General features: G+C 43.4%; 1 pseudogene; it reads left to right on the forward strand.

Annotated features, from left to right (window-relative positions):
* The first annotated feature begins 6638 nt into the window (after positions 1-6638).
* The window catches only part of LOC119570779, a 1748-nt pseudogene continuing 886 nt past the window's right edge, over positions 6639-7500 (forward strand).

Consider the following 7500-nt stretch of genomic DNA (forward strand, 5'->3'; position numbering starts at 1 on the left):
GGAGGGGCTCGTTTTTGGGGCGCCCCCATTATCCCCACCCCCCCAGTCCCGAGGGATTTGGGGGGGGGGGGCCGGGGGAAACCCCCCCCTGGGCCCCCCAGACCCCGTTTAACCGGGTGAAGATTAAACCCAAAAAGGGGAAACGTTTTTCCCGACGCGGAAAAACCCGGGCCCAAAAAAAACGGAGGGGTGTTTCGGAGGGCCGCATTTGGCCCTTTTGGGGGTCGGGGGGGTTCCAAAAAGGAAAGCCTTGGCGGGGGACCAGGGGACGTGCCCCCCGGGCGAATTGGCCGAAAAAGAGGACGCCGGGGGGGGGGGGGGTTTTCCCCCCCCCCCCCCCCCTTTTTCCCTTAAACCGCGACACCTTTCCAAATAGGAGTTACCCCTCCCCCCATTCCGCGTAAATCCCTTTTAATCACGTGCTTTTTCCCTAAAAGCTAGAAACGAAAACTGAGGTTTCCTTTTACCTGCCGTTTAGGGGTTCGTACTTCAAATGGCCTTATCTGGGGCACGGGGACCTTGGGCCCAAAGCATTTCTGGGCGTGCATAGGCACTTGGGTGGACGCAAAACCCTCGGGGGCGACAGTAGGTGGCAAATGGAATCAAAAAAGTAAAATTGCCTGAGCCGGGGGACCAAATAAAGGATTTTGGGAGGCACTGCTGACCTCCGGGTCATGATCCCCTTTGGCGATAAAAAAAAAAACGCCTGGAGGGGGTAGCCGGGGGAAACAGCTGTGCCCCACGCCCTAGGCTGGAAGTACCCCGAAATACCCCAAGAGTCAGTCCGAGTCCGTTCCTTACCCCCGAAAACCTTCCCCCCAACCGAAGCTGACGCCCCCCCGCCACTCCGCTCAAATCCCTTTTAAACTACGGGCTGTTCCCTCAAAAGTGAGAAAAGATACGATTTTTTCCTCTGGCCCTGCCAGATAAAAAATGGTGTTCTAGTTCTTTCAAATTAGGCCTTATAGTGTGTGTGGGTGGTGTGTGTGTGTGTGTGTGGTGTGTGGTGGTTTTTGTGTGTGTGGTGGTTGGGCTTACATGACATGTGAAGTTCTCCCACTCCACAGGATCTCCCCCAAAACATCAGAGGGGTGTACCCGTGGTTTTGTGTTCGCTGACGTAAGCATCAGCAAACGGGGAGATGCGGTCCCATCATCTTGCCTCTCGTTGTATTTAGCCACCATAAGGAACCTCAACAGCAGAGATGGGGTGACCCTGTTTTCCCCCACCCTTTCAGCTGGAGCATTCCTAAAACCCCTCGGCTTCGAACAAAACCCGGTCGGTGCAGCTCAATTAAAACAAACCGGCAAAAAAAATTCTCCACCAGTCCCTCGGCCACAGTAAAGGACGCTGGGAAAGTACCCTTTTGAGAAATATTGCACTGCCCCCAAATAAAACCCATAACTTGTTTTTTTGGAAGGGGGACCCCGATGTCCCCTTTCTAAATTTTTAAAGGGAGTTCCCACTTTTATTTTATATTAAAAAAAATATAGGGTTTTGTGGTGTTTGGGGGTTTTGTGTGTTTTGGGGTTGTGTGTGTTGTTGTGTCAGTTGCGGAATTTTTTTCAGTACCTTACTGGTCCCACTCTTTTACATCTGGCACCTTTTTCGTGCAAAATAGAGTAAATAGTTTTTTATGAATGAAGCAAAATCTTGTTGTTTGTACAAAGGGTGATTGGGGGATAAAACACAACAAGTATATTAGTATCTTTATTGGAAAACTACGTAAGCCATTTCTCTTTGTTTACTTCAAAAAAAATGAAAAAAAAACATGGAGTATTTGTTTTCATTGACTTTGAGTGTGAATTTTTTTAATTCATTTCCCGGAATTGTTTGCTTATCTTAATGAAGGTGATCGGGATTTCCCCCTTTTTTTAAAACAAAAATTCAATTTTTGCTGGATATTTCTTTAAATTCAGGGGGGAGGCAGGGCAGCTGTGTCCTTGCCCACACTTTTCAAACCAACAACACCTGTATGACTGGATAATGGGCAGAACTACTAGCCAAAGTCAGTGTGTAGCACACTAAGGCAATTCAAGGTATCAGCCCTTGCTTTGCCAATGATGCTATCCTATCTGAGGTCCTTGGAGTCACTGGTGTCGGCTGCAGACACACAATTTCCTCACCAGCTGCATCTGCAAGCTGATGGGGGGAGCATGGTGTAAACTTCAGGTTACATGGCTGCTAGAAAAAAGGAAAACGGTGCTGCTCCATATCAATATGGGTTTAGAAAATTGAGGCGACCACAAGGGATGCACATTGTAAGGCTGGAAACTGACACAGAATTCCTTCGCATAGCGCCGTCACATGTTACAGTCTTCTTTTGCCTTGAAAAGGCTTATGCTAATACTTGGAGCATGGCTACTCAGAAGTTGTATGACATGGTTTAGAGGAGCATTACCTGACTCTTCATACAAAAACTATTCCTTTGCTAACGGAACTTTAAGTTCGGGTGGGAAGCAGTTTCCTAAACCTGAAGAATCAGAAATGGCAAGAGGTCCCCAAGGGGGGTCTTAAGTGTGACCCTGTTTTGCCCATTGCTTCTAAAATGACATTGTAAAGTTGTTGTTCCAAAGTTCTGTCTTCATGTATCTGTATTGGCTGACTTTACCTGTACTACTCAGGAGGAAAGCTTACAGATGTGCATTGAAAAGTAAGCGACAAATCACTTATTATTTTGCGGTTGTCTTTCACATCTATCTTGGGGGTGTCAGACCGCACAAGCTTCTGCGGCTTTAAACCGGGGGAGCTCTTTATATTCGTAGTTAAGCTTTGATTAGATGTGAAGCTTATTCTCTGCAACCTCCACTGTTTCTACAGATGATTAGACTCGGTTCAATAATGAAGCTGCTCAGATCTGATACTGGGGCTTTCATTCTTTTCACCTGTGAGTTTCCTGTATGCTGAAGTGGAGAACCACCTCTTTCTTACACCGAGCATACATGACGTGATTTACTAAACGAGACTACAAAGATTCCCAGGATCCTCCTACATCCGGATTGGTTTTCAACCCCCTTGAGGATAAGCCGATCCTGTAGGAGAATGAAGAATCTTGTGGAAGATCTTAATTTAATCCTCTCTAAGGTCTGGCTGGTGGATTCCCCAGTTTTTTTCCACCTTGGCCTGAATCAAGTCGATTTAGTCGAATTGGGGAAGGGGAGAGATCCGAAGCAGAAGATCCGAGGAAGATGTATTGCAGCCATTTCTAAATAAATACCGGGATCCGATGCATTTATACAGATGGTTTCGAAATCTTAAATTCGTGGGGTTTGCAGCAGTGAGGCCGAAGGAAGACTGCATCTACAGTCTTTTTCTCTATCACCTCTTCTTCACTGCATGAGTTTACACATGCATCCTTACAGTATTAATATGACTATAGATCTTACGAACCATTCTGTTTATATATTGTGACTCTCGTAGAGCCTTGCAAGCAAAGTGCAAGAGCTTAAACTCATCACTCCATAGTGGGGAGGTTCAATTGGCTTGCAACTGTGTCAACACGTAAAAAGATAACTCTATTTGGGGTGTCCAGCGCATGTTGGAATCATTGGGAATGAGCGAGCTGAGCAGAAGGGCCAAGGCAGCTGCCGGCTTCAGCCTTGGTGGTGCTCTGTTTTTCCTCTCCCACGACACCGACCTGGAAACCCCATCATCAGAAGTTGTCTTCGTGATAAATGGAGGGACCAATGAGGCATAGCCTCCAGAAAACAAACTGCGAGACATTAGAGATGACCTTGCAGTTGGGCGACTACCATCCATCCCATCGAAAAGGTGGATTTGTATTAAACAAGGACTAATGAATCGGGCCAAAGACCTTGACTCTTGGCCAAAGATGGCTTAAAATGGGCACTTTTGTGAAGGATGCAAGAGCCATTACGTCGCACATGTGTAGTGAAAAATGATTGCAAACTTCTCAGACCAAAGACCGTATTACGTGTCTCCCCCATATACACTGAAAAATGTATTGGGGAGGATTGTGACTAGAGGGTCTTATAATCTCCTTAGGGAGACTATTTTTTTCAATAAAATTGAATTATGCATAATGTTTATGGCAATAATTTTAATGCACTTAGAAGCATATGTTTATGCTTTGATTTTTTATCTATATTATTATTTGTAATAATATTTATTGATAGATTATTAAGTTTTATTAAACATTTTAATTATTTCTAGTTAACAAGGTATTCTGCCGCTAATGCCTTAGCTGTTTGACGGCGGCAGATAATTTTAAATCATCACTCACTCCTTGATGCATTTAGCAATGAGGGTGAACCCCTTAGGCCGAGAGGTCTCCTGGATCCAGACCAGGATTGCAGTACTTTGGGGGCCTGTAGGGGCGACCCTACGTTGATCCATGCTTTGCGCGAGGACGTTGAAGTTACAGAAAGTTTTTTACATCCTTGTTAGTGTAGTCCATATCTCTGGTTGTCAGACCATAAGTCATAGACGCATTGGTCCCTGCAACAGGATCCACCTGAACTCGAAATCACCAAGGAGCGTATGGAGAATGTCGGTACCTATGCAGAAAGACCAAGCTGCGTGTCTTCAAGGACTTGATACTGCCGTTTTGCTCTATGGAAGCAGACCTGGACGCTATCCATTGTCTTGGATGCCTTCGCCGGATCATGGTGTACAGATTGGCATGAACCACTGTGTCCAACCGGCGGTTACACCGGGAGAACCAGGCAATGGGGACCTGTTATACTACTTTGCATAATCCTGGATCACACCAACATCAGGCTCTAGGGTCCACTCTAGCTCGTTTTTCCTCCGGTCCCGTGGACAACCGCTGGGTGGAGGATTCTGTGGGACGCCCAGGATATCATGGCTTGGGCAGCTCGACGAGTCCTGTCGCGAGGAATTTAGTGATGGGCCGTGCGCCTGCCTGAAGTCACTCGCCTCGAGGGAATCTTCGTGGCTGAAGCGAAGGTGTGGATGCGCGCCCGTCGGCGTTAGCCCCTTGAATTAATGATGGATGATTTCTTCAAATTTGAAAATGTGTCAGATTTAAAATCTATGTATGGCAGTGGTATCAATGATTCTTCAAAGTTGTGCAGCTAATCGAGACTAATGAACTAAGGGACTAATTGGGACTAAAACACTGATGTGGCAATTAGAAACACAATGCATGCTACATTATATTTTTCATTACGTAACATTAGCTGAACACAAAACCGCCCAGAGCTGCAATGAATATGTAAGATATTTTCACTGTGTGTGTGTGGGGTGGGTGGGGGTTATAGAAATACGTCAATATTTGGTGATGAGTATCTAAACAGGTATGTTAGAATATAGTTTAGATTATTCTGAATGCTTTGTTATTTATCTTCTGTCTGCTTAAATCTGACTGTGCATAATTTAACGCTATTATTATCTCCACAAGTCGTGGCGCTTTTCTCCTGAGGAGTCGCATTCTATCAGCTGAGCAAGAAAATACATGTTTACTTGTTTCAACACTAGCAACTACTAGCTGAGTGGTTCCAAGGAAAACAACTAAAAACTTACTTCCTATACATGTGCTGTATGATATCTGCTATCTTGAAAGAAAAGTCTTGTTCATTATGATAAAATAGTAATTTAATCTTGTTCTTTACTTTTATCTGACATGTATGCAATTTATATTTCCCTTGTATTTGTCAGTGCATGCCATAACTTTGATACATAATTTTAATATGTTAACGATAGAAATACTTATTTCCCGGTGTGAAAAGTCATCCAAACTCCTGTTTGTTCACCCAGAATTTGAGTGGTTAGCAGAAAGAGGAACCATCTAGAAAAGAAAAGAAAGAAAGAAAAACACGAAATCGTATACTCTTTATGATAATGATTCTTCAATAAATTCTGTCATTTCGCGGCTAATCCTAATATATGCTAAATAAGATATCTCCGATGGTATATGACGTCATAATGACATATGGGAAATCCGAGGTGAGGACGAGGCTGGCAAGCTGACATCTTTTTTCAAGATGGACGCAAGGCAATCTGAAATTATAAATAGAGGCCATAGCATTGGGATGAGGGAAAGTATTTCTCTCCCAGTGAAATAACCAGAGAGCCTTGTTCGATGGTATACAGGTGAACAAGATGAGAGGAGGAGGAGGACCACCCTGAACGACTGCCCTCGTTCCGGATGCCCCTTCTCCTATGCAGCTAAAATTCATTTAAAGACCTACAGCTCCCGGCGAAGAAAACGACTACAATGCAGATGAGATTCATCACAGAACGTTACCACAAAGAGAGGTTGAACAAACGACATCGCCAACATCGCCTCCAGTTCACCCAGCAGTATGTGGAGAGCACACAGGAAGCCCAATTGCCGGATGGGAGGTGTAAATATTATTATCTGTTTTCAATTTGTTCATACACTTAGATCAATTTTTTATAAAGATATATATTTATAGATGGATTCCATATTTACATATTGAGCGCTGAAACTTGCGCATGCCATTTGCTGGCAGGCAAGACCACACTGGCAGATAACAAAAAGCCTGACTCATGTTGTGCCGTTGGTTGTACGAATTGTAGAAAACCTGGTGGGAATCTGAGTTTTTATCGGATTCCATTTGGAAACAATGAAGAGTCCCTTGAGTTACGGAAAAAGTGGATAGCGGCTATCAGACGTGAGAGCTGGAGCAAAGATGATTGACAACGCACGCCTTTGCAGTGCTCATTTTTTGTCAGGTAGGCCTAAGTGAAATTTTCAGAATTAATTACTTCCAGTTCAATTTGTGTTTATATTTGAACAAGTTATGTCATTTAATAGTTGAAAATTTCGAAGAGAAATATGGTTGTAGGCCAGCAGTACTACCAATATTGTGTTGTAAGTATGTTATTAATGTCTTAATTTCCATTTAGTTTCTACCCTCAGATTCTAATTTTCTATTTTATGTTGTAGTAAAATGTTAAACATTCATTTCAGGTAAAAAGTCTTTGGATCCATCTCATCCAGACTATGTACCCTCAGTTTTCAACTTTAAGAAAATTGATGATGCTAAAACACATCAAAAGATGGAGAGATACAAAAGGGTCCAGGAGAGGCGATCAATGGCTGAAGAACCTTGCAGCCCAGCCAGTACTTCTTCAAAGACACCAGACTTCCTTTTCTATCTTGGAGGTTGAACAGGAAGAACTGCCAACACACAAAGCAAGTCAAAGTGAGGAAGATGGCTAAGAATTGCAATTCTTGAAGGAGAAACATGCAATGTTGAAGGCAGAGTTATTGATTTCCCAAAGCAAAAATCTAAACCTGCCTGAATCTTCTAAGCACCAGAGCAGTATGTCATTTAGCTCAATAGAAAAAGATGAAGGCATGCTAAATTTCTACATTGGGTTGCCAAACAGCTCGTTATTTTCTTGGTTTCTTGCTCTATTTAAGGAACAAGTAAAATACTAATCTTCAAAACTTCAAATTGAAGATCATCTACTGCTGATCCTTATGAAATTGAAACTGGGGCTTTTTAACAAGGATTTAGCATACCGTTTTCACATTTCTGAACAAGT

The sequence above is a fragment of the Penaeus monodon genome, unplaced genomic scaffold (assembly GCF_015228065.2).
Source record: "Penaeus monodon isolate SGIC_2016 unplaced genomic scaffold, NSTDA_Pmon_1 PmonScaffold_3878, whole genome shotgun sequence".
NCBI classification, from domain to species: Eukaryota; Metazoa; Arthropoda; class Malacostraca; order Decapoda; family Penaeidae; genus Penaeus; species Penaeus monodon.